The sequence below is a fragment of the Rattus norvegicus genome, chromosome 14 (genome assembly GCF_036323735.1).
Source record: "Rattus norvegicus strain BN/NHsdMcwi chromosome 14, GRCr8, whole genome shotgun sequence".
NCBI classification, from domain to species: domain Eukaryota; kingdom Metazoa; phylum Chordata; class Mammalia; order Rodentia; family Muridae; genus Rattus; species Rattus norvegicus.
In genome coordinates this window covers 95,239,424-95,266,285 of record NC_086032.1, presented here as the reverse complement: position 1 = coordinate 95,266,285, position 26,862 = coordinate 95,239,424, and positions in this window count along the sequence as shown.

Here is a 26,862-nt window from a genome sequence, read left to right as displayed (position 1 = left end):
GCAGTTGACCGGGGCAGGAAGTAAGAACAGCTTCTGTGACTAAAGCTGAGAGCTGCACCAATCATAGGAATTATAAGCATGTAGAAGGCAGTTTAAATGTATGTTAATTTAACAGAGCATAGTAAATGACCCTATGGGGGTGTGTCTTACTGCTTTTGATCAGGTTTACAGTGATAGAAATACATTCCTACCATAAGCAGGCCACAGTGGCAGTGAGAAAGCAGCTCATTACACCTAGAACAACTGTGCCATTATTTCACCTGTGGGCATACTTTGTCTGGAAAGTGAGCGAGGTAACGTGCAGGATCCACAGCTTGGTAAGAGTAGTGAAGAGTTTTCTCCCAAATTCTCCTGCATTGCACTTTCTATCCCTAGGGATGTCATTGAGCAGGAAGGAGTGTCTAGGTTTAGCTTCCTTTCTTTTCCTTTTCCCTTTCCTTTCCTCCTTTCCTTTGTATAGCTGTGTTAGTTCTCTCCTCGTGTGATTTCTGGGTGACTGTATATGTTCTTTAAAGAAATATTAGTTCAAATTTGCTCAGTTTTGGTTGGATCATTTATCTTTTGGTTGGTAAGATGGTAAGCATTCTGTGCTCTGGACACTAGATCTTTGTCTGATTTGCATTTTCATTATGTTTCCTTGGTGTGCTGGTTAGTTTTTGTCAGTGTGACACAAGTCTAGAGATTTTTGGCAGTAAGGAATCTCAACTGGGAAATTGGCTCCACCAGATTAGCTTGTGGGAACATCCATTAGGGACATTTTCTTGCTTAACATCGTTCCTTCTTTTAAAATTAGGCATGCAAGGTTGTAAGTTTTTCTTGCAGTATGCACTATTGATATGACTTATATTATTTTGAGTGTTTGTATGTACATGGTGTGTGTGCATGTGTGGTGGTAATATAGGCATATACATGTCACAGATATAGACCTATAGACCTGATTCTTCCAGCTTGTTTGAGATTGAACCTCTTGATGTTTTATGCCACTTAGGCCTGGCCAGCTGGCCCACAAGCTTCTGTTATTGTTCTTTTCCTCCTCCAGCTCCCACAGGAGCACAAACATTACAGGAACACTTGAACTTGACCAACTGATTTTATGTGGATTCTGAAGATCCAAATTTAGTTCCTTAAGCTTGCCTGGCAAACTTTTTACACACAGAACTATCTCTCCAGTCCTTAAAGCCCATAATAACGACTGTGAACTTATTAGAAATACATTTACTTTTTAACTGTTTTTAAAGTTTTTCTTTTTCTTTTTCTTTTTCTTTTGAATGTCTGGTTTATAACACTCTTGTGTACAAATCTCTCCAAATTTATTCTAGCTGTAACACCCGGAGGTCATGTTCTAGGTTAATATTTATGTGTTATAAAATCACTTGAGAAGTTTAAGGCTATTATTTGTTCAGATTTTTCTTTCTGTATCTTTTGGATCTCTTTTTCTGAGATCTTTTATGTTTCCTCCTACTGATGCTGGACAATGCCATCCTCTGCCACATATGTGGCTGGAGTCATGGGTCCTTCACGTGTACACATTGCTTGGTGGTTTAGTTCCCAGGAGCTCTGGTGGAGTCTGCTTGGTTGATAATTTTGTTCTTCCTATGGGGTTGCAAACCTCTTCAGCTCCTTCCGTTATTCCTCTAACTCCTCCACTGAGGTCCCCATGTTTAGTCCAATGGTTAGCTGCAAGCATCCTCATCTGTACCAGTAGGGCTCTGGTAGAGCCTCTCAGGAGACACCCATATCTGGTTCCCATCAGCAAGCATTTCTTCCATCAACAATAGGTTTGGAGACTGCACATGGGATGGATCCCAAGGTGGGGCAGTCTCTGGATGACCTTTTCTTCAGTCCCTGCTCCACTCTTTGTCCACGTATTTCTTCCCATGAGTATTTTGTTCTCCCTTCTAAGAAGGAATGAAGCTTCCACATATTGGTCTTCCTTCTTTTTGAGCTTCATATGATCTGTAAACTTTTTCTTAGTTATTCCAAGATTCTGGTCTAATATCCACTTATCAGTGAGTGCATATCATGTGTGTTCTTTTGTGGCTGGATTACCTACTCAGGATGATATTTTCTAGTTCCATCCATTTGCTTATGAATTTCATGAAGTCATTATACTTAATAGCTGTATAAATGTACCACATTGTATAAATGTACCACATTTCCTGTTTCCATTCCTCTGTTGAAGGACATTTGAGTTTTTCCAGGTTTTGGCTACTATAAATAAGGCTGCTATGAACATGGTGGACCATGTGTCCTTGTTATATGTTAGAGCATCTTTTGGGTATATGCCTAGGAGGGGTATAGCTGGGTCCTCAGCTAGTACTACGTCCAATTTTCTGAGGAACCCTTTGGGTTGATTTCCAGAGTGATTGTACCAGCTTGCAATCCCACCAACAATGGAAGAGTGTTCCTATTTCTCTACATCCTTGCCAACATCTACAGTCACCTGAGATTTTGATTTTAGCCATTCTAACTGGTATGAGGTAGAATCTCAGGGTTGTTTTGATTTGCATTTCCCTGATGACTAAAGATGTTGAACATTTGTTTAGATAACTCTGAGCCATTCAGTATTCCTCAGTTGAGAATTCTTTGTTTAGCTCTGTACCCCAGTTTTAATAGGATCACTTGGTTCTCTGGAGTCTAACTTTGTATAAATGGGTATTAGCCCTGTATCAGATGTAGGATTGGTAAAGATCTTTCCCAATCTGTTGGTTGCCGTTTTGTCCTATTGACATTGTCCTTTGCCTTACTGAAACTGTACAATTTTATGAGGTCCCATTTGTCAATTCTTGATCTTAGAGCATTAAACCATTGATGTTCAGGAAATTTTCCCTTGTATCTGTTTGTTCGAGGTCCTTCCCTATATTCTCTTCTATTAGTTTCAGTGTATCTGACTTTATGTGGAGGTCTTTGATCCACTTGGACTTGAACTTTGTACAAGGAGATAAGAATGGGTTAATTTGCAATATTCTACATGTTGACCTCCAGTTGAGCAAGCACCATTTGTTGAAAATGCTGTCTTTTTCCCACTGTGTAATTTTAGCTCCTTTGTCAAAAATCAAGTGACCATAGGTGTGTGGGTTCATTTCTGGGACTTCAATTCTATCCCACTGATCTACCTGCCCGTCTCTGTACAAATACCATGCAGTTTTTATCACTATTGCTCTGTAATACTGCTTGAGTTCAGGGATACTGATTCCCCCTGAAGTCCTTTCATTGTTGAGGATAGCTTTAGCTATCCTGGGTTTTTTGTTATTCCAGATGAATTTGCAAATTGTTCTGTCTAACTCTTTGAAGAATTGGATTGGTATTTTGATGGGGATTGCATTGAATCTGTAGATTGCTTTTGGTAAAATGGCCATTTTTTACTATATTAATCCTGCCAATCCATGAGCATGGGAGATCTTTCCATCTTCTGAGGTCTTCTTCAATTTCTTTCCTCAGTGTCTTGAAGTTCTTATTGTACAAATATTTTACTTGCTTGGTTAAAGTCACACCGAGGGACTTTATATTATTTGGGTCTATTATGAAGGGTGTCGTTTCCCTAATTTCTTCTCGGCTTGTTTCTCTTTTGTGTAGAGGAAGGCTACTGATTTATTTGAGTTAATTTTATACCCAGCCATTTTGCTGAAGTTGTTTATCAGCTTTAGTAGTTCTCTGGGGGAACTTTTGGGATCACTTAAATATACTATCATATCATCTGCAAATAGTGATATTTTGACTTCTTCTTTTCCGATCTGTATCCCCTTGACCTCCTTTTGTTCTCTGATTGCTCTGGCTAGAACTTCAAGAACTATATTGAATAAGTAGGGAGAGAGTGGGCAGCCTTGTCTAGTCCCTGATCTTAGTGGGATTGTTTCAAGTTTCTCTCCATTTAGTTTAATGTTAGCAACTGGTTTGCTGTATATGGCTTTTACTATGTTTAGGTATGGGCCTTGAATTCCTATTCTTTCCAGGACTTTTATCATGAAGGGGTGTTGAATTTTGTCAAATGCTTTCTCAGCATCTAATGAAATGATCATGTGGTTTTGTTCTTTCAGTTTGTTTATATAATGGATCACGTTGATGGTTTTCCATATATTAAACCATCCCTGCATGCCTGGGATGAAGCCTACTTGATCATGGTGGATGATTGTTTTGATGTGCTCTTGGATTCGGTTTGCCAGAATTTTATTGAGTATTTTTGCGTCGATATTCGTAAGGGAAATTAGTCTGAAGTTCTCTTTCTTTGTTGGGTCTTTGTGTGCTTTAGGTATAAGAGTAATTGTGGCTTCGTAGAAGGTATTCGGTAGTGATCCATCTGTTTCAATTTTGTGGAATAGTTTGGATAATATTGGTATGAGGTCTTCTATGAAGGTCTGATAGAATTCTGCACTAAACCCGTGTGGACCTGGGCTCTTTTTGGTTAGGGGACCTTTAATGACTGCTTCTATTTCCTTAGGAGTTATGGGGTTGTTTAACTGGTTTATCTGTTCCTGATTTAACTTCGGTACCTGGTATCTGTCTAGGAAATTGTCCATTTCCTGCAGATTTTCAAGTTTTGTTGAATATAGGGTTTTATAGTAAGATCTGATGATTTTTTTAATTTCCTCTGAATCTGTAGTTATGTCTCCCTTTTCATTTCTGATTTTGTTAATTTGGACACACTCTCTGGGTCCTCTCATTAGTCTGGCTAAGGGTTTATCTATCTTGTTGATTTTCTCAAAGAACCAATTTTGGTTCTGTTGATTCTTTCTATGGTCCTTTTTGTTTCTACTTGGTTGATTTCAGCTCTGAGTTTGATTATTTCCTGCCTTCTACTCCTCCTGGGTGTATTTGCATCTTTTTGTTCTAGAGCTTTTAGGTGTGCTGTCAAGCTGCTGACATATGCTCTTTCCTGTTTCTTTCTGCAGGCACTCAGCGCTATGAGTTTTCCTCTTAGCACAGCTTTCATTGTGTCCCATAAGTTTGGGTATGTTGTACCTTCATTTTCATTAAATTCTAAAAAGTTTTTAATTTCTTTCTTTATTTCTTCCTTGACCAGGTTATCATTGAGTAGAGCGTTGTTAAATTTCCACGTATATGTGTGCATTCTTCCCTTATTGTTATTGAAGACCAGTTTTAGGCCGTGGTGGTCTGATAGCACGCATGGGATTATTTCTATCTTTCTGTACCTGTTGAGGCCCGTTTTTTGACCAATTATATGGTCAATTTTGGAGAAAGTACCATGAGGAGCTGAGAAGAAGGTATATCCTTTTGCTTTAGGATAGAATGTTCTATAAATATCTGTTAAGTCCATTTGGCTCATGACTTCTCTTAGTCTGTCTACGTCTCTGTTTAATTTCTGTTTCCATGATCTGTCCATTGATGAGAGTGGGGTGTTCAAATCTCCTACTATTATTGTGTGAGGTGCAATGTGTGTGTAAGGTTTCTTTTACATATGTAGGTGCCCTTGTATTTGGGGCATAGATATTTAGGATTGAGAGTTCATCTTGGTGGATTTTTCCTTTGATGAATATGAAGTGTCCTTCCTTATCTTTTCTGATGACTTTTATTTGAAAATTGATTTTATTTGATATTAGAATGGCTACTCCACATTGCTTCTTCAGACCATTTGCTTGGAAAGTTGTTTTCCAGCCTTTCACTCTGAGGTAGTGTCTGTCTTTGTCTCTGAGGTGTGTTTCCTGTAGGCAGCAGAATGCAGGGTCCTCGTTGCATATCCAGTTTGTTAATCTATGTCTTTTTATTGGGGAGTTGAGGCCATTTATGTTGAGAGATATTAAGGAATAGTTATTATTGCTTCCTGTTATATTCATATTTGGATGTGAGGTTATGTTTGTGTGCTTTTTTTCTCTTTGTTTTGTTGCCAAGACAATTAGTTTCTTGCTTCTTCTAGCATATAGCTTGCCTCCTTATGTTGGGCTTTACCATTTATTATCCTTTGTAGTGGTGGATTTGTAGAAAGATAGTGTGTAAATTTGGTTTTGTCATGGAATATCTTGGATTCTCCATCTATGTTAATTGAGAGTTTTGCAGGATACAGTAACCTGGGCTGGCATTTGTGTTCTCTTAGGGTTTGTATGACATTAGTCCAGGATCTTCTGGCCTTCATAGTTTCTGGCGAGAAGTCTGGTGTGAGTCTGATAGGTCTGCCTTTATATGTTACTTGACCTTTTTCCCTTACTGCTTTTAATATTCTTTCTTTATTTTGTGCGTTTGGTGTTTTGACTATTATGTGACGGGAGGTGTTTCTTTTCTGGTCCAATCTATTTGGAGTTCTGTAGGCTTCTTGTATGCCTATGGGTATCTCTTTTTTTAGGTTAGGGAAGTTTTCTTCTATGATTTTGTTAAGATATTTACTGACCCTTTGAGCTGGGAGTCTTCACTCTCTTCTATACCTATTATCCTTAGGTTTGATCTTCTCATTGAGTCCTGGATTTCCTGTATGTTTTGGACAGGTAGCTTTTTCTTCTTTACATTATCTTTGACAGTTGAGTCAATGATTTCTATGGAATCTTCTGCTCCTGAGATTCTCTCTTCCATCTCTTGTATTCTGTTGGTGAAACTTGTATCTACAGCTCCTTGTCTCTTCTTTTGGTTTTCTATATCCAGAGTTGTTTCCATGTGTTCTTTCTTGATTGCTTCTATTTCCATTTTTAATTCCTTCAACTGTTTGATTGTGTTTTCCTGGAATTCTTTCAGGGATTTTTGTGACTCCTCTCTATGGGCTTCTACTTGTTTATTTATGATTTCCTGGAATTCTTTCAGGGATTTTTGCGATTCCTCTCTGTAGGCTTCTACTTGTTCTCTAAGGGAGTTCTTCACGTCTTTCTTGAAGTCCTCCAGCATCATGATCAAATATGATTTTGAAACTAGATCTTGTTTTTCTAGTGTGTTTGGATATTCCATGTTTGTTTTGATGGGAGAATTGGGCTCTCATGGTGCCATGTAGTCTTGGTTTCTGTTGCTTGGGTTCCTGCGCTTGTCTCTCATCATCAGATTATCTCTAGTGTTACTTTGTTCTGCTATTTCTGACAGTGGCTAGACTGTCCTATAAGCCTGTGTGTCAGGAGTGCTATAGACCTGTTTTCCTGTTTTCTTTCATCCTGTTATGGGGACAGAGTGTTCTGCTTTCGGGCATGTAGTTTTTCCTCTCTACAGGTCTTCAGCTGTTCCTGTGGGCCTGTGTCTTGAGTTCACCAGGCAGGTCACTTGCAGCAGAAAAGTTGGTCTTACCTGTGGTCCCGAGGCTCAAGTTCGCTCGCAGGTTGCTGCCCATGAGCTCTCTGCGGCGGCAGGAACCAGGAAGATCTGTGCCGCCGTTTCCGGGAGCTTCAGTGCACCAGGGTTCCAGATGGTGTTTGGTGTTTTCCTCTGGAATCAGTAATGTGTGCAGAGTGCAGTCTCTTCTGGTTTCCCAGGCATGTCTGCCTCTCTGAAGGTTTAGCTCTCCCTCCCACGGGATTTGGGTGCAGAGAACTGTTTATTTGGTCTGTTCCTTCAGGTTCTGGCGGTGTCTCAGGCGCAGGGGTCCTGCAGCTCCTGGGCCCTCCCCCAGGGGAACCCAGAGGCCTTATACAGTTTCCTCTTGGGCCAGGGATGTGGGCAGGGGTGGGCAGTGTTGGTGGTCTCTTCTGCTCTGCAGCCTCAGGAGTGCCCACCTGACCAGGCGGTGAGATCTCTCTCCCACGGGGGTCTGGGAGCAGAGAACTGCCCTGGGCCAGGATCCGAGGGTGTGGGACTCCCGGTAAACACAGGGAATGCACAGGGAGTGCCCGGTCCTAGAGGATTTCTGCCTCTGTGTGTCCCGAGTTCACCAGGCAGGTCACTTGCAGCAGAAAAGTTGGTCTTACCTGTGGTCCCAAGGCTCAAGTTTGCTTGCGGGGTGCTGCCCACGAGCTCTCTTGAGATGAAATTTTGATGGGGATTCCATCGAGCCTGTAGATCGCTTTCAGCAAGAGAGCCATTTTTACTATATTAATCCTGCAGTCCATGACCATGGGAGATCATTCTATCTTCTGAAATCTTCTTCGATTTCTTTCTTCAGAGACTTGAAGTTCTTGTCATACAGATCTTTCACTTGCTTGGTTAGAGTCACACTAAGGTATTTTATATTATTTATAGCTTTTGTGAATGGTATTGTTTTCCTAATTTCTGTCTCAGCCTGTTTATCCTTTGAGTAAAGGAAGGCTACTGACTTGTTTGAGTTAACTTTATATCCAGCCACTATGCTGAAGTTGTTTATTAGGCTTAGGAATTCCCTGGTGGAATTTTTGAGGTCACTTAAGTATAGTATCATATTATCTTCAAAGTGATACTTTGACTTTTTCCTTTCCAATTTGTGTCCATTTGACATCTGTTTGTTGACTAATTGATTTGGCTAGGACTTTAAGTACTATTTTGAATAGGTAGTGAGAGTGGGCAGCCTTGTCTAGTTCCTGATTTTAGTGGGATTGCTTCAAGTTTCTTTCCATTTAGTGTGAGTTAGCTGCATATTGCTTTTATTATGTTTAGGTATGGGTCTTGAATTCCTGATCTTTCCAACACTTTGAACATGAAGGGGTGATGAATTTTTCAAATGCTTTCTCAGCATCTAATGAAATGATCCTGTGTTTTTCGCTTGAGTTTGTTTGTATAATAAATTAAGTTGATGGATTTCCATATATTGACGCATCCTTTCATCCCTGGGAGGAATTTCACTCGATCATAGAGAATGATCATTTTGACGTGTTCTTGGATTTGGTTTGTGAGAATTTTATTGAATATTTTTGCATCGATATTCATGAGGGAAATTAGTCTGAAGTTCTCATTTTTAGTAGAGTCTTTGTGTTTTAGGTATAAGAGAAATTGTGGCTTCAAGAACGAATTGGGTAGTCTTCCTTCTGTTTCTATTTTGTGGAATAGTTTGAAGAGTATTGGTATTGCATCTTCTTTGAAGGTCTGATAGAATTCTGCCCAAAACCCATCTGGTCCTGGATTGTTTGTTGTTGTTGTTGTTGTTGGACTTTTAATGACTGCTTCTATTTCTTTAGGGGTTATGGGATTGTTTAGATGGCTTATCTGGTCTTGATTAAACTTTGGTACCAGGTACCTGTCTAGAAAATTGTCCATTACATCCAGATTTTCCAGTTTTGTTGATAATAGGCTTTTGTAGTAGGATCTAATAATTTTTTAATTTCCTCAGTTTCTGCTGTTATATTTCCCTTTTCATTTCTGATTTTTATATTTTGAATACTGTCTCTCTGCCCTCTGGTTAGTCTGTCTAAGGGTTTATCTATCTTGATGATTTTCTCAGAGAACCAGTTTCTGGTTTTGTTGATTCTTTGTATAGTTCTTTTTGTTTCTACTTGGCTGATTTCAGCCCTGAGTTTGATTATTTCTTGACATCTACCCCTTTTGGGTGAATTTGCTTCTTTTTGTTCTAGAGCTTTCAGGTATGCTGTCAAGCTGTTAGTGTATGCTGTCTCCAATTTCTTTTTGGCGGCACTCAGAGGTATGAGTTTTCTTATCAGCACTGGTTTCATTGTATTCCATAAGTTTGGGTATGTTATTCCTTCATTTTCATTAAATTTTAAAAAGTCTTTAATTTATTTCTTTATTTCTTCGTTGACAAAGTTGTCATTGAATAGAGTATTATTTAGCTTCCATGTGTATGTGGGCTTTCTGTCATTTTTGTTGTTTTTGTAGACCAGTCTTAGTCCATGGTGATCTGATAGGATGCATGGGATTATTTCAATCTTCTGTATCTGTTGAGGCCTGTTTTGTGACCGATTATATGGTCAATTTTGGAGAAAATACCATGAGGTGCTGAAAAGAAGGGTTTCTTTTGTTTCAGGATGAAATGTTCTATAGATTTCTGTTAAATCCATTTGGTTCATAAGTTCTGTGAGTTTCACTGTATCTCTGTTTAGTTTCTGTTTCCGTAATCTGTCTATTGATGAGAGTGGGCTGTTGAAGACTCCCACTATTCTTGTGTGAGGTGCAATGTGGTTGTTCAGCTTTAGTAAAGCTTCCTTTGTGAATGTGGGTGTCCTTGCCTTCAGAGAGTGGGTGTTAAGAATTGAGAGTTCATCTTGGTAGATTTTTCCTTTGATGAGAATGAAGTGTTCTTCCTTATCTTTTTTGATAACTTTTGGGTGAAAGTTGATTTTATTTGATATTAGAATGACTACTCTGACTTGTTTCTTTGGACAATTTGCTTGGAAAATTATTTTTCAGCCTTTTATTTTAAGGTAGTGTCTGTCTTTGTCACTGAGGTGTGTTTCCTGGTGGTCCACATTCATTGTAGGCTCACACACATGAACAGCACATCAAAGGCACAATTCTTCTGAGTCAAATAAAGTCATGTTAGACTTATGTCTGAAACTCAAAAGTACATTGCCATAAAATGCTAAGGGTTTGTGAGGAAAGCTTAAGGAACCAGTAGAAAGAAAGTATGTATTTTAAAACTTAGAATGAGGGGGCTTGCAACTAGAATAAAGTCTAACTACTTTTGAATAAGAAATGATGGGTCATTTAGTTGCATAACACAAACTGGACTGTATAGGGGTAATGGACAAGAAAAGTGTTAGGTAGCTTTAGACTTGAGGGCAGAGAGGGTAGTTCTCAGAGAGTTGAAGGTATATGAATACAATCAAAATACATTCTGTGACATTTTAAAATAATAAAATATTATTTAAAACATGAGTTTGAAATTAAGTATTAAAGGCTAGTATTTCCCCTGAAATTCTGGGTAGAGTACTTTTGTCTCTCCCTAGCTTCTGAAAGTTCTTTGGAAATAGCTTGACATTTTTTCCCTTTTAGCAGAACTTCAATCTGTGATTCCACAGAGACAGCCTTTTGTATATTTCTTTCCTTTTCTATAATGTCACCAGTTGTATCAGGATATCATATTCCAATATTGACCTATTACAGCCTGTTTGTCCAAATATGTTTATCCGCTGATATTTGGGGTTTTCAGATTCCAAAATATCATGAGGTGAGAAGAACACAAAATATTTAAAATTTTCTTCCTATAATAAAAGTAATTACAACCACAGTTAAGTAATTATGATGCTTTATAAAATATTATGGATATTAAAATAGTTGTTGGTGTCTGGGAAGGTGACTCAGTGGGTGAAGCACTTTCTGGGCAAGCATGGGCTCCTAAGCTCAGTTCTGCAACACACACATTAAATAACGTGTTTTGATCTGTGACCATAATTCCAGCATTGGGCAGAGGGGAAGAGGAACAAGGAGATAACAGAAACTCTTCTGACAAGCTGGTCTAGACAAGCTTTAGTGTCAAAGAGAGGCATTGAATCAAAAATAAAATAGAAGATTCAGGGGATATGGGACATACCTATGGTTAATTAAGAGCACTTGTTCTTGAAGAGGATCAGAACTTAGTTCCCAGCACCCACATGTTGACAACCATCCATAACTCCAGTTGGAAGTGATCTAATGCCTTCTACTGGTCTCTTAGGGTTTCATGTACATGTACGCAAGCAAAATACTCATACATGTAAAATAAGAAAAACAAAAAATTTAGACTAGCAACAGAGGAAGATACCCAAAGTAGACATTTTTTGTCTCCCCTTATATACACAAATGAGTGCACCCACATTCCTAAACATACATACATATATATACTCTAAAAATGAAGAAATGCAGAAAGCATCTGCAGCATTGGAAGGTATAGCTAAAGAAACAAAAGCTTTAAAATCATTCTCCCTGTTTTGTTGTATAGCTAGGTTATAATAATTTTTATATTTATAATAAGTCTTATTCAGCACTGGAGCTGGGCAGATGTCTATCCTCTATGTTGTGTTTATTTCTCTGCCAGTAACAACTCTATATGATTTGCCATGTTATGTCTGGGCTAGCTCTTAAGGATGTGATGCTTTAAAATGTATCATTATATATTTAAAGTTAGCTACAAATAGAATAAAAGTAAGACATTTTCAATTACTAATAAGAACATAAGCGGCTTTGAATGCAATATTTAGTAGGCTACACAAGTTTGCTTTAAACCTGAGATCCTTGTGTTTGTAAAGGAACACGTGTGCAATTTCTTTCCCACAATTAGTTGAATTATGGGAACTGTAGAAAGTATTCAGGCCACTTCTTCTGTTAATTAGATTTTTCTTTCTTGTTCGTCTCTCACCAACCTGATAGGTGACATTGGAAAGTCCTTATTTTTGCTTTCTCCACATCTTCCTCTGAGTAGGGAGGAACAGTCAGAGAGGGTACACCAGGGAATCTCTGTAGACAGAGCTGTATTTCTATATTGTGGAGAACCTTCATTCCTTTCCTTGTTTCCTAAGCCCCGTTTTTGACGCCCTCACAGTGAATAATTGCTACTTTGGTGGGATCATTTACTAGCCAAGCCTTCTAAAGAATCCCTTTTTATATTTAATTTATTTGTTGGTGGAATCAAGAAGCCTATTTTGTTTTTCTCCTGAATTGTGCCATGCGTCACCATGAAGACACCTGGATTCTGTGCACGTAGTGAATATCACGTTAGCCTTTTGCAGGTAATGTTGTTCCATTCTGGAATATTTTTTTAAAGAACGTTTCCATCAGAAATAAAGATGTAAAGAAGTGGGGGCTGGAGAGATGGCTCCATGGTTAAGAGCACTGGCTGCTCTTCCAAAGGTCATGAGTTCAATTCCCAGCAACCACGTGGTGGCTCACAACCATCTGCAATGGGATCCGATGCCCTCCTCTGGTGTGTCAAGGACAGCAGCGTACTCATATACATGAAATAAATAAATAAATAAATAAATAAATAAATAATAAAATATGTAAAGAAGTTCATGATCTACTACACATAAAGTAAAGCAGGTGAAGACATAACCCAGAAGGGGCATTGAACATGCGTTTGAGGGCATGCTAACCAACACATTCATGAACATGAGTAAATTCATATTACTTAATGCTGCTGTTGGAAAACATCACAAAGTATGTCTATACACGAGAAGCAACGTGATAAACTGTTTAATTAAAAAAGCAATAATGGACTACTACTAAATGCATAGTGGGAAGAATGTGGGAAGTTTGATGATAGCTGAGGTAATTATAGAAGCATACAAAATTAAACCCTATGGACGGAGCACAGAAATTTCAGCGACGGTCACACAGCAGGCTATGGATGGCAAGACAAAATGGTGGGCTCTAGAATCAAATTGTGACATTAACAAACTTCTGAATGAAACAATATAGATTTAAAATAGTGTAACAGGGTGCTGGTGGTTATCTAGTAGATTGCCAGAATTTATGCCCTGGATGGATAGAAATTGAGCAATCAGGCAGAAGACACACCTGCAGAGAAAGGGAAAGTAAGTCTTGTCCCTCTTGGATAGACAGGCCTAAGGCTGAACCTCTACTAAACAGAGACTGGGCTGGTTGTTTTAAGGGGTCTCGGGGTTCTTTGCCTCCCCAGATTGTTCTTGTTTAGATACCCTCCCCCCCAAGCCTTTCCACTATTTCTGCTCTCAGTGCCTTCTGGGAGTAAGATGCCATAATTTCAGGGAGCCTGCCTTCACTTTCTGAGGTTATCTATGGTCCTGTAATCCCATTTCAATAACATTTGAGGAAATTGGTAAAGTGTCAGCCATCGTTTGCGACTCTCTATATCCTATATATTTAATAGACACGCAAGCAATACAAGTAAAGAAATTTGATCAATTTAAGTGGTAACCTTGATTTGATGGACACATTTGGAATTTTGATCTACTAATTATTAATTACTCTTTCCCTGAAGATCTATATGAAGTTTTATAAAAGCAAATAAAAGTTTTTAATTAAGCCCTCCACCAGTTTAATGTTAGAAATGTTGAATATAGAGAAAATGCTTTTTCTGATTTCACTTTTCTTGTCATTAGCAGCAATGTCAGAACAGTTTCAAAGTCAAATGCTTTTATGTAAAATGGTCCCTTAAACACTTATTATTTGAGACCATTTTTAAAGATTAAGATATAATTCATATTGAGTTTAAACTTGTCTGATTTATTGGTTGCTAGAGTATTTAAAAATTGTGTAATGATCACTAGAGCAATTTTAGGGTATACCTCTCACCCTGAAAAATACATTTATCGAATACATTTATACATATATATATATTCATTACACAGTGTTGTTTCATAGATAATTTCTTGTAAAGCAGTCATTTACATTGTGCATAATCATAATTCTTGTGCTTACCTTTCCTGTCCACGCTCAGTTTTACGCATCTGTATGAAATCTAGGACCACAAATGAGAGAAAATTTGATATATTTACATTTCCAAGTCTGGCTTAGTTTAATATGATGGTCTTAAGTTGAATCATTTTCCAGCAAATGCTATAACCTAGCTACTGGCCATAGCATGTAATTAACATGAATTTCCAAGTATCTCTGTGGCATGTTATTTAGAGTCCCTTGGGTCTACACCCAGAACTGATGCAGTTGTGTCAGAACGTGGGCCACATGTAGTATTGTGCTTAGACTAATTTATGTTCCAACCCGTAAATATAAGGACTCTCTGTTTCCTCCATACTTGCTAGTATTTGTTATTAGTTTCTCTAGTAGCTTAGGATGTGCGCTGTTTCTCAAGTATTTATTGGCTATTTGTATTTTATCTTTTGAAAACTGCTAGGACATGACAAACACAGAGGCGGATGCTGGCTGCCAACCACTGGACTGAGAACAGGGTCCCCAACGGAGGAGTTAGAGCAATGACTGAAGGAGCTGAAGGGGTTTGCAACTCCATAGAAAGAACAATATCTGCGGGGCCCTGGCACCTGGGGCCCTTCAAGGAGATCTCTCTCCTGTCTAGGTGCATGGATTCAGGTGAGGGGGGAAGAACTCGGTCACGGAAGGGAGTACTGCTTCTGCCGCCTCATGTTGCCTGTCCTCCTTTCTGCCACTGTGACTTCAGTTTCTTTGCCAGGCTGACCCAGAAAGAGACTGATGAGCTGGCGATGGACACAGGGGTGCTTCTGGCAGCAATTTCAGGAGAGCAGATCTCTTCCCCAAGTGGCAGTGTTACAGCTCTTAGAACAGAAGCTCTCAGACGACAGAATAATTCCTGCACACTTTTAATCCTGAACATGATTCTTAAATACGATTTTTGGGTGGGTCAGTGTCTGACAGCAGGTACTTCCTATTGGTTTGGCCTGAGAGCTTGGGAAGACCTCATCTACATATTCAGGGGCGTGGTCCTGTTTCTATGACTGACCTGGCTTGAGCCTATGTGAGCTGTGGTCATGTCCTCACCTGTGGAGGAGGGCTTGGGGCATTGCCCTACATGACTGATCTGTCTCAAACCTCTCTGTGACGGATCCGTGGTGGGCTTCAGCTAGTGAGGCCTTGATCTAGGAGACTGGGAATGTACCTGCCATCCCTTTTAGAGTTTCCAAGGATTCAACCTACCTTGACCAGGAAACAGGGTTCCCTTCACAGCCTGCTGTCCTACAAATATCAAACCCCCCACCCCTGCCCCAGAGCTCACAGGGACTAAACCACCAAAGAAAGAGTACACATGAGGGGACCCCTGGCTCCAGCCGCATATGTAGCAGAGGTCATCAATGGGAAGAGAGGTCCTTGGTCCTGTGAAGGCTTGATGCCCCTGTAGGGAAGGCAGGATGAGGAGGCCAGAGGGATTGGGAGTGTGGGTGGAGGAGAACCTTTAAGAAGGCTGGGGTTGGGGGAATGGGATAGGGAGTTTTTGGACGGGAAACCAAGAAGGGGGATAATATTTGAAATGTAGATAAAGAAAATAGCCAATAAAAAAAGATAAAAATAAAAGAAATGGAAAAATGTTAGAATTATAATCTTAACCTTTTTTTAAAAAAAAATAATAATGTTTCTACTAGAAAAGCAAAAAGGAAATAAAAAAGAAAACTGCCTGTTTATTCATTTTATTAGCCCTTTGATTAATTGAGTTGGTTGGGATTTTTTTATTTAGTGTTCTTGTTCTTTTGTATAGTCTGGACATAAATCATATCAAATATATAAATAGCAAAGAGCGCTTTCAATTTTTGCAGGCTGTCTTCATTATGAAGTTGTTCCCTTCACTCTGTAGAAGCCACTTAATGTTATATAATATTGTTTGTCAGTTCCATCATAGCATTTCTTAAGCTGCCAGAGATCTTAAAGCTCTTAATAATGGTTACATTTATTGACAATGATGAAGAAATGAAGGTACTAAGAAACAATGTGCAGTCTGCCTCAAACAAAATCTAACCACCAGACTATTTAAAACCAACACCGTTCAGTAGTGCATGGTGGCACTCACTAGTATTCCTGGCACTTGACAGGCTGTGTTGGGACAGAGGATTCTAGGTAATTTGGCCTAGATAGCAAGACCTTATCTCAAAAAACAACAGTACAAAACAAGCCACAAAACCCCAAATAAATCAGTAATATGTAAACATTAAGTCAGGAACAAAATGTAACCCCTCATCCCAGATTATCTAGAAAATAAGTTTTAACAATTCTAATTACCTAGCACGATTAGATGCAAGAGGTATTTTAAATAATCTTCTTGTACTTTTTTTTTTTGAAGGAGTTGATAAATATCATTAGGTATTCATTTAAGACTAAGGAAAACAAAATTATCCAAGAAAATTAGGTGGTAATTAAAATGTCACAAGACAGAAACAATTTCAAATGGAAATGAAAGCCTCTGAGTATGAATAAACCAACTTGCAGTTTTGACCACAGGGTTGGCGGCCATCTTGCTTCTAGGCTTTGGACTCACACAGAGGGCGCCAGAAGACACAACTGAGCTACACCCTGGAGACCTTGATTTTCGTGGTTAGTGTTAAAATGTTTGTTGCTTTTTAAAAAAGCTCCAGAGCCAATAGTGATGAGTCACTCAAATGGCAGTAAGCGTGGACGGACCTCCATTAAAAGAAAACAATTTTAATGTATATATTTGTTATTACTATTTTATCAATATAGCCATCCTATATTTTTTTTCGGAGCTGGGGACCGAACTCAGGGCCTTGTGCTTGCTAGGCAAGCGCTCTACCACTGAGCTAAATCCCCAACCCCTATATCGTTTTTCTTATGCTGTTTTATGTAGACTTGGGGAAGTAAACTCAGCATCTCCTAAATGTTTTACCACCAGACTACATCTAAGTTCTAAATGTCTTATATTAGTGAATCCAAATATATTTAATAAGTAAATGCTGGTGGCACTCTTCAAAAATCCGAAAGCTAATGAAGAGTGACAACTGTTGATACTTTTTTTAGGAGCTAAACTATTGCTGGGATCCATTGCTAGAAACCGACATTTTTTATTTCACTTTTACAAATACTTTGCATGTTTGTATATTTCTCTTAAGTTTGATTATTTGGAGACATCATGCAGATTTTCTTCATTATCTTTTAAGACATTATTAGCTTGTTTAGATGTAACTGTCAACTTGGTGATGAATCAAATGGTATTAATTTTAGATTTTAAATGTGTTGCTGCTGTTGTTGCATGGGAATGCTGTACCTGTGTGGACGGATGTGCCATGGTGCACATGTAAAGGCCTGAGCCAATTTTGTGGAGTTGGTTGTCTCTTCCCACCATTAGGTGAATTCTGGTGATCAGACTCAGGATCAGTCTTGTGCCTTTATTACCCAACCATCCTCACAGCCCAGTTTTTGAAAGCTCAATTTATTAAGACATTTTATTTATTTTTTTTTTAATTGCTGAATATCCTTCTTTTTTTTTTTTTTTTTTTATTAACTTGAGTATTTCTTATATACATTTCGAGTGTTATTCCCTTTCCCGGTATCCGGGCAAACATCCCCCTCCCCCCTCCCCTTCCTTATGGGTGTTCCCCTCCCAACCCTCCCCCCATTGCCGCCCTCCCCCCATAGACTAGTTCACTGTGGGTTCAGTCTTAGCAGGACCCAGGGCTTCCCCTTCCACTGGTGCTCTTACTAGGATATTCATTGCTACCTATTAAGACATTTTAAAAACTAGTATCCGTATTAGCTGAAAATATATTCCCACCCCGCCTCAAAATAAATAAACTCTGCTGTAGCACAGATGAGGTACTTGGTGTGAACTTGCGGCTAAGAAATGTTGATTTGCTATGATTGCAGACTTAGTATTTTCCTCTGATCATTTAATTTATTTAAAACTATTTTTGAAATTATAATACACTCACATCATTTCCTCCTTCCTTTCCTCCCTCCAACTCCCCCACCCATGCGCTTCTCTGCTTGCTCACTCTCAAATTCATGACTTCTGCTATGCTGTTGTTCTGTTCTGGGGACCTTGAAGCCTCCCTTGGCACATTGCACTGTGTATCATGTAGACTGTTCTAGACTCAAGGGCCAGGTTTTCCATTAAGTCTACCTCTGCTATTTTGTCATTAGCACACAGGTATGAAAATCTAACATTATTACACATAAAAAGGAGCTGATATCAAGTTGGAATTTGAACTAAGGAACATAAAGTCATCCTTTATGATAAAGTTTATCATTGGCATATTTGTAATCTAGCTTTACACTGCTAGCTAGACTATAGTAGAAAGAAAGAAATCTACTTTTACACTGCTGGCTAGAGTATAGTAGAGGTAAAAGTCATTACAAACACTTTAATAATGGGGCCCACATATATTTACTTATCAATATACTAATCTCAAATATGCATGTATATACTATCTCTAGTTCACAGGATATTATAAATGCAAATATCATTCAGATATTGAATTATGAGGGACTATTAATCTTGTAACATGCTTCAGGATATACTACTAATAATTTTGCAGCATTAGTATAGTTAATATATAAAATTGTAAAGTCTTCAACAAACTCTTGATCCACTAATACGCAATGGTATACATAGTTACTCAGTCAGATGTCTATGTCAGGCTGTAGCTCAGTGGTAGAGCAGTAGCTGAGTGAGTTGAGGCCTCAGGTTCAACACTTAGCACATCTGGAAGGGAAAAAGACCACAATAGTATCTGTGCCTTTCTGAGCTCTACCTCAACCAGACATCCATGGTTCTGGTATGTTCTTGATGGTATTGACAGACTTTCTGAATCCACCACTGTCTTTGAACTTCTCTTGTCTGATGGTAAGTCATCTCCATGGACTGTTTAGATGGATCCTACTAAGGATGTATAAGTTTCACAGTGCAAGGTGTGCATTGCTCCCAACATGAGTGAAGGTGTCATTGTCACCCCTTCCATGCACTTCTGACTCTAACATATGTGTCGGTTACTTATTGTGACTCCCCGGAGTTGTCCTAACTTTATTTCATTAATTTTATTTCCTCTTTGTGTGCTTGTAAGGACTTAGTTTTTGAATCGTTGGACTGTTTTTTTTTTTTTTTTTTTACAAATGAAATCTTTTTTTTTCTTTTATATACGCTTTTTTTCTTTTTCTTTTTCTTTTTCTTTTTTTTTTATTAACTTGAGTATTTCTTATATACATTTCGAGTGTTATTCCCTTTCCCGGTATCCGGGCAAACATCCCCCTCCCCCCTCCCCTTCCTTATGGGTGTTCCCCTCCCAACCCTCCCCCCATTGCCACCCTCCCCCCAACAGTCTAGTTCACTGGGGGTTCAGTCTTAGCAGGACCCAGGGCTTCCCCTTCCACTGGTGCTCTTACTAGGATATTCATTGCTACCTATGAGGTCAGAGTCCAGGGTCAGCGTTGGACTGTTTTTTAACTTCTGATTTTACGAAGAAAGTTCTCTATGTTGCATTCGTTTTGCCCCTTGTGTTCTCCAGCTCTAGATTTTCCATTTGTCTCTTCCGTTGCATGTTTGCTGGACATCTGATTCTATGCAGGTTTTTCTTCCCCGATCATTCATCTATGTTTCCGTGTAACTTGTTCAGCTTTCTTAATACACTACATTGGTTCTTTAGTTCTTATTAAATAAATTATTTTTATGATAAGTCTTCATTTCCTTGGGATCAGATAACAGAACATTCTGTTTGGTTGGATAACCTTTCCTACCTCCTTTTGTTGCCTCTTTGTCTGAGGAAGCAACCATGTTTGGCTTTTTTGCGTGAATGCCAGGGAATTCATACCCAAGTCTTTATGCTTATTCTGCAGATACTATACTGACTGAAGAAGCCATCTCCCAGACTGTTTTTTCATCCATATTGAACTATTATCATTTGACATTGATATTTTATTTTTAAATTTCAAGCATTTTCTGCAAATGGCAAATATGTTAGAATAAATTATTTTGAGAATCATATCATAATTTATATACTGTGTCACAGTATATAAATGAGCATCTTTCTCATTTTGAGCTTGTGATAAATTTTGCTATTTTACTGTGGTTTACTTTTTGTAGAATATTTTTTCAAAAATAAAGTCTTTCTTCAATTTGATAAAAACTCATTTTTCTAAGTAGAGGGGGAGAAGGAGAAACAATTCCGAACTAAAATAATTGATATAAATTATAAAAAACAAAGTAGCATATCTATGGCAGAACATTTGAACCTTGATCTAATTGAAAAACAGGTCTATAGAAGGAAATATACCAGAAATGATGGTGCACATTGAATTCATTATTAAGTTCTAATTTGCCACAATAGAATGAAATGACCATTAAATAAAATTGTGAAATATCCCATGAGGTCATCATTCTGACAGCCTTCTCTGAACTCAGTTCTCATGAGACATCTTTGTTTTCCTTTCTGCATGTGGAATTCATTGTGACTTTGTAGGAAGTGAAGACTGTCGTGTAAATCTTTATTTCCCAAGCACCAAGTATGTGCGATGTGTGTTCCTTTGTTATGTGCTAACAAGGAAGGAAACGATGTTTCATTCCTTATAAATGAAATAAATTCAAGAGTTTCTCCATAGCAATGAGCACTGTTCCCTTGAGAGCTGGCTCAATAAGATATGTTTGGTGATAAATTGGAGATGGTAAGTCCTAGCAAAATCTTAACAGAAGAGATTGTTGCCCTTGAAAATTTCCCCACTTCACATTCACACAACACAGAAAATCCTTATCTAACATGTTCATTGTGTCATTTCTGGACATTGATAGAGCATAGTCTAAATGGTAGGTTCTTCTGAAAGCTCAAACATTCTACAAAATAAAAAAAAAATTTGAACTGTACTTCTGAAAAGAAATCACGATAGTCTTCCATGACTCTTCTTATTCCTTGGAATACTTTTCTTTACCTGAAAGAGCTGCTCAAACGTGAAAGTTTGTCTTTTCACCTGTGCAAAAGGCCATGATTAGTGAGTTAGAAGATAGGATACAAAGTTAAAATCTAAGAAGAGATGTTAGTTCTAGCCTTGTAGTTTCTGTAATTTATAGAAAAGAGATTAATGTAGGACAGACTAACAAGACCACTATGGGATGAAGGTAAACAGAGTCTGTCAAGCTTATGGATTTGTCATACCTTCACACCCTCATCAAAGAAAGTGGGAGGCACAGAACGCAGCTGGGTATGCTTGTAGTTACATACCTTCTCCTAGGCCTGGGTGTGCCCTACTGGAGCCTAATCTACGTGCTCTAAAATGCATCTATTTGCAACGAATTTAGTCACACTTATGGAACATTTACTATTTGGAAAGTACTTGAGAGTTTTGAGAGAAATTAAATTGATGGAAAACATTTTTATCAAGTTTTGAAGGATAAAATTAAGTAAATTACTATTGGCGATACAGGATACATTATATTATACGTATTTATTAAATATTAAAATATCCCCGTGTATTCATATTCAAGAACATAAGTTCCAAACGAGCAGTCATATTTAAAAATTCAAATCTGCATCTTCATTGTAATCTATAATTTTGATGCATAGTAGATACTTCCCAAATACTTCAAAATTAAAGGATAAATTATTGAATGATAAAGGGGAAACAGAAATGATTTTAAAAGTATTAGAAATAATTTTATATGAAAGGATTATAAAGTTATATAGTAAATGTGGAAGAACGATCATCTCCATCTGAAAGAATAGTATCAAACATGGGAAAATGAATTCGTGCTCCTAAAGCAGAGCATGAAGTCTTTAGAATTTACATTTAATTCAGTTATAGATAAACTTGCAAACCCCATTGAAGGTTGTTTCATCATATTGTATAATAGTAAGAAATAAGGCAACATTATAATCATAGTAGGCTTCTATGCACATGGACTTTGTAGGTTCATGAATCTTGAATAAATTCATTTCCCAAAGCTAGTGAGACAGCTAAACAGGTAAAGTTGCTTACTGTTAAGCCTGATGACCTGTTCCACTTTGAGATCCAATTTTCATAGGTGGTCTTTTGATTCTATTCTCTCTCTCTCTCTCTCTCTCTCTCTCTCTCTCTCTCTCTCTCTCTCACACACACACACACACACACACACACACAAATAAATAAGTAAATGTAATAAAAATACATCCCACAGTATTAGGTCTAGGACCTCCATTGTCTACTAATAGCTCAAGTCCCTCATATAAAATTATGTCATGTTTGCATATAACCTATGTATAGTCTTCTATATACTTCAGATCTGTACTACAATGTGAACTCTATGCAAACAGTTATTATATTGTCTCAAAAACAGCAAGAGAAAACCCTCTCTATATGTTCTAAACATATGCAAACACTGGAGTCCTAACTACATAGTACGTGACGCTGTAACTAACAGTAAAATTAACAAATAGCTTTGATCCATAGTTGCTTCAATTCCTGCCTGTAAATCCTCTAAATATGAAGAGTTGACCGAACTCTGTATTTTGCATGCCCCTGTTAGTAATCAATGAAAGCATAAACCCTCAGAGCTACTTCAGTGGAACCAATGAACTCCCTTAATTTACAACCGGTCCCACACACTAACCTGTAACTATATAGTTAACTCTGCCATAGAACCTTTAAGGGCTGTCAACTGTGGGCTAAATGCCACTGAGCCACGTGTATCTGAGGCCACTCGTCTTGGTAGAAACTGGTTCTGTTCAATGTTAATCCCACAAACGCAGGGCTTCCTGCAGAGAGCCACTTTGTAAGCACTTTGGGCTTTATGAAGACTCTTTCTGAACAGATGTGCAATGAAGACAATAAAACCACCTTCAAATTACTATGATTTTATGCTCAACTTTCCTCTTGGGAAACCAAGACTTCAGCGCAGGAATTAAAATGTCCTTGAAATCCAAGGACAAGATGACCTCAGATATGGGATGATTTTGCAACATCCTCAGACACAAATTCTCTGGCTTTCTTATTCCTTTGTCCTCTTTGGACACATCAGTCATACCCTGATGTTTAAGTATTCTGTCTGAGTTTCGTCCTGCCCTTGTTTTTGTGGAGGGGGCAGGTGGGGCTTTTGCTACTGACTAGCTCATGATATTTTGTTAGCTGATTTGAAACAAAACCGTCAATGATTCCTCATCAAATGGTGAACTACTTATGCTTTAAATTCATTTTTTTAGTCATCTGAAGTTGTTTAACTCTGATATGTAATTATCAGTGCAAAATAAGCATTGTAAAGAATAAAGTTAGACAATCTAGTCAATTGTTTAAAAGTATACACATTTAAATTACTAAAGTCAAACAGTTATGCTTGATAATATAGACAGAATCATATAAAAACCTCCTTAAAACTTACTCCATTACAAATAAGTTCTGTTCTTTCTAATCACTAATTTTTGCAAAATGGACTTTTTTTGTTTTTATATACGGTTAGTAATATTTCCCACTAATCAAATATCAGAAGGTATTAAAGGTTAAAAATGACAATCTCTCCTCACATATCCTCACAGACATGTATTTTTGTCTTCCCAAATAACAGTAATGTACATTTTTCTCTTTAGTGAAACATTTATACTCACTTCTAAAAGAAAATACCTACTTCTCAACTTTTTGCTCCTGTATTTGTTCTGCAATGTTGGAAATCTGTACGTTGACACTTTAAGATAATGTTTTCCCTAGCATTCTCCTCCGAGATAGGGTTCAATCTCCAGTTATATATTGATTTAAATTGAGTGTCTTTATCCTCATTTAATCCACTGCTCACATAAGGTTGTCTGACCACAACTGGTGTGAGCTCATGGCAATAGCCATATCTTGCCCAGAAGACAACATCTCACCGTGCTCTATTCTATCCTCCTGCTCTTACATTCAATCTGCTTTCTCTTTTACCACATTCTCCGTGTGTGTGCATTCATGCATGTGTGTCTATGTGCATGTGCGTGGTTGATAGATAAGATCGTAGGCTGAACGCTCAGCCTCTTAGTCCTAGCACTTTAACATACTATGCATCTCTGCACTGAGTGCTGCCCTCTGCAAATAGAATTTTCTGTGAACAAAGTGGGAGCAGCTAAAGTCTATTGGTATCATCTTAGTTATGGATTTTATTGCCGTGATGAAGCACCACGCCCAAATCAACTTGTGGAAGAAAGGGTTTATTTGCCTTACACTTCTGCGTCACAGTCCATCACTGAAGGAAGTCAGGACAGGAACTCAAAGAAGGCAGGAACCTGGAGGCAGAGTCCACAGACGGGTGCTGCTTACTGACTTGCTCCTCATGACTTGCTCAGCCTGCTTTCTCATAGAACCCAGGGCCACTGGACTAAGGGCAGAACCACCTAACACTGGCTGAGCCTTTTCCCATCTATCACTAATTAAGAAAATGTCCTAAATCCAGAGCTAAGAGAGGCCTTTTCTGGTTTTAGGTTCTTTGCGTTCAGATAGCTCTAGCTTTGCCAAGTTGACATAAAACTAGTCAGCACAGGTATAAACCTAAGGCATTTTGGAATCGTTTATGAAGTGCTGTGTAGAAGCTTAACATTTCGCAACCCAATAAGAAAAATAAAATTGGAGAGATAGTAGAATACACGTGATCTGGAAGAAGGGAAATAGTGGGTGTTGAAGGAGTCGTTGAGGAGGGGGTTAGGGGTTAGATGAGGGAGAGTGAGTGGGTTAACCAAAACTGAAGGTGTATGTATATTTTGTGTATCTGAAATACTTTGTAAAGTTTGAGAAAAGAGCTCAAAGGTATCAGAATAAACAAGAATGCTGTTTAAATACACACACACACACACACACACACACACACGCACAAAGAGAGAGAGAGAGAGAGAGAGAGAGAGAGAGAGAGAGAGAGAAGCTGAGCTCAGACAAACTAACACAGACTAGAAACTGAGTTACAAGCATGTCAGAGGGTACAAGACACAGTGGGACAGGAGTTAGGAACCCTTTCAAACCCTTGAAGTGTATTAAAATCCCTGCTTAACATCTGGGAACTGCTGGGTGGGGTTGTTTAAATTAACAAAGCCCGTGTCAGAGGAAAGTGATATCACACAGCTGAGCAGGTGTAAAATTCTGCATGAACATATGCGAGTTCCCCACTTCTTTTGGCAGTTTTATGCTTTAGTTGACTTATTACCTCTGTGAATTCGAAGCTGTGAATGGAAGTGATAACGTAAGGGATGGATGAGAGTGAGTTCTCAAGCTCCCAGTTCTGTTTCCTGGGCTGTGACTGAAGAGGGAATAGTTAAACCTCTACAAAGGGCCTCTCTTCCCCCACACAATCATTATCAGGGTTTTTAGGGGAAGACAGTTTGTGCCTTTCTTACAAAAACAATAAAAGCTGTCTTTCTTTTTAAAATATGGTTTTCTGATTTATAATATCGTGGTGAAGTGGAGTAGAAATTCTCATTTATTTCTTTATTGTTCTTTTGCTACCGGCTACCCAGGACAGTTTTATCAACTGTAATCCTTTGCACTTGCGTTTGTCTTACATGAACTACTTGTTACAAAACAATGTTTCTCGGTTTTCAGATTCTTATACACAGCTTTTATGAATCAAGCTCATGGATGTTTCAATCTCCCTTTGTACGTGAGTGTTTACTGAGGGGTGTTGGAAATACATAATTTTTCATACATTACTTTTTAAACCTAGCATACCATAAGGATATCTGTGAATGTTAAATGAGTACTCCTGTTGTATTGATTCAACATGGCCAGAGAAGCTCTCCCAGTTTCAGCCACACCAAATCCCCCCTGCCCCTTGTCTGTCCCTGTAAAGGGAAGATTTAAATTCTTCTGAAATGTTTCCAAGGGCTGAGGAGACGCCACTGTGTGCTGATGGGTGGTTTTGTTCTCCTTCTATCTCTCTCAGTTAAATAAGAAATCAGATTCAGAGCCAAGTTCAAAGCATTCATGGCTTGGTGTGTAGCCCTTGCTTTGTCAGCTTCGGAAGCACCTCCCCCATTTCGGTGTGGGACTCTGGGCCCTGTATGAAGCTCAGAAGAGGGCAGGTCCTTGCTGACAGCTCCCTCTGGTCCGCTCTCACTGCCAAATCCCTTTGTGCTCCTTTTGAGCCAGAGCAAGGACTGTGGCGCAGCTGCTTACACTGTTGTATCAGATCTGAAGGGAGGGCACCATAGTGATGGGAGGTGGCTGCCAGGGAACCCGCAGGGTGAAAACCCTGTGTGAAAGGACAGGAAAGTGACAGTAGCAAGTGAGTGCCCAAATACTCATTAGGTAGAAAACGGAGTGTGCTGCCGATCACTATAAAGAGAGAGAAAATGTAGATTAGCTACCTCTGAGTGCCTAGACAAATGGTATTAAATCAACCACTAATTACTATTTCTCACTATTTTCATCACACTCTGTGGGGGAACTGGGGAGAAGACTTCGGAGGAGGGAAAAATCAGAGAACTGCGCACAGATTTGTGTTCGAGTTCCAACAGTAAGATTTGAATGAAAAACTTAGCAAAGTTCTGTGCTTTTCGGTGACTCTGGGACCGATTTGTAAGTTATGAAGGAAATGTTTATTTTAGATGAGGTGAGAAGTTAATGGTAGGCTGTAGGGTTGAGAGCTTGGCTCAGTGGATAGGGTGCTTGTTGCCAGGCCCGAAGATCCCACACGGACCTCCAGGGTCCATGAGAGAAGAACCAACTTCAGTAAGTTGTCTCAAGACCTCCCCAGGAAACCCATGTGAGCATGTGTGC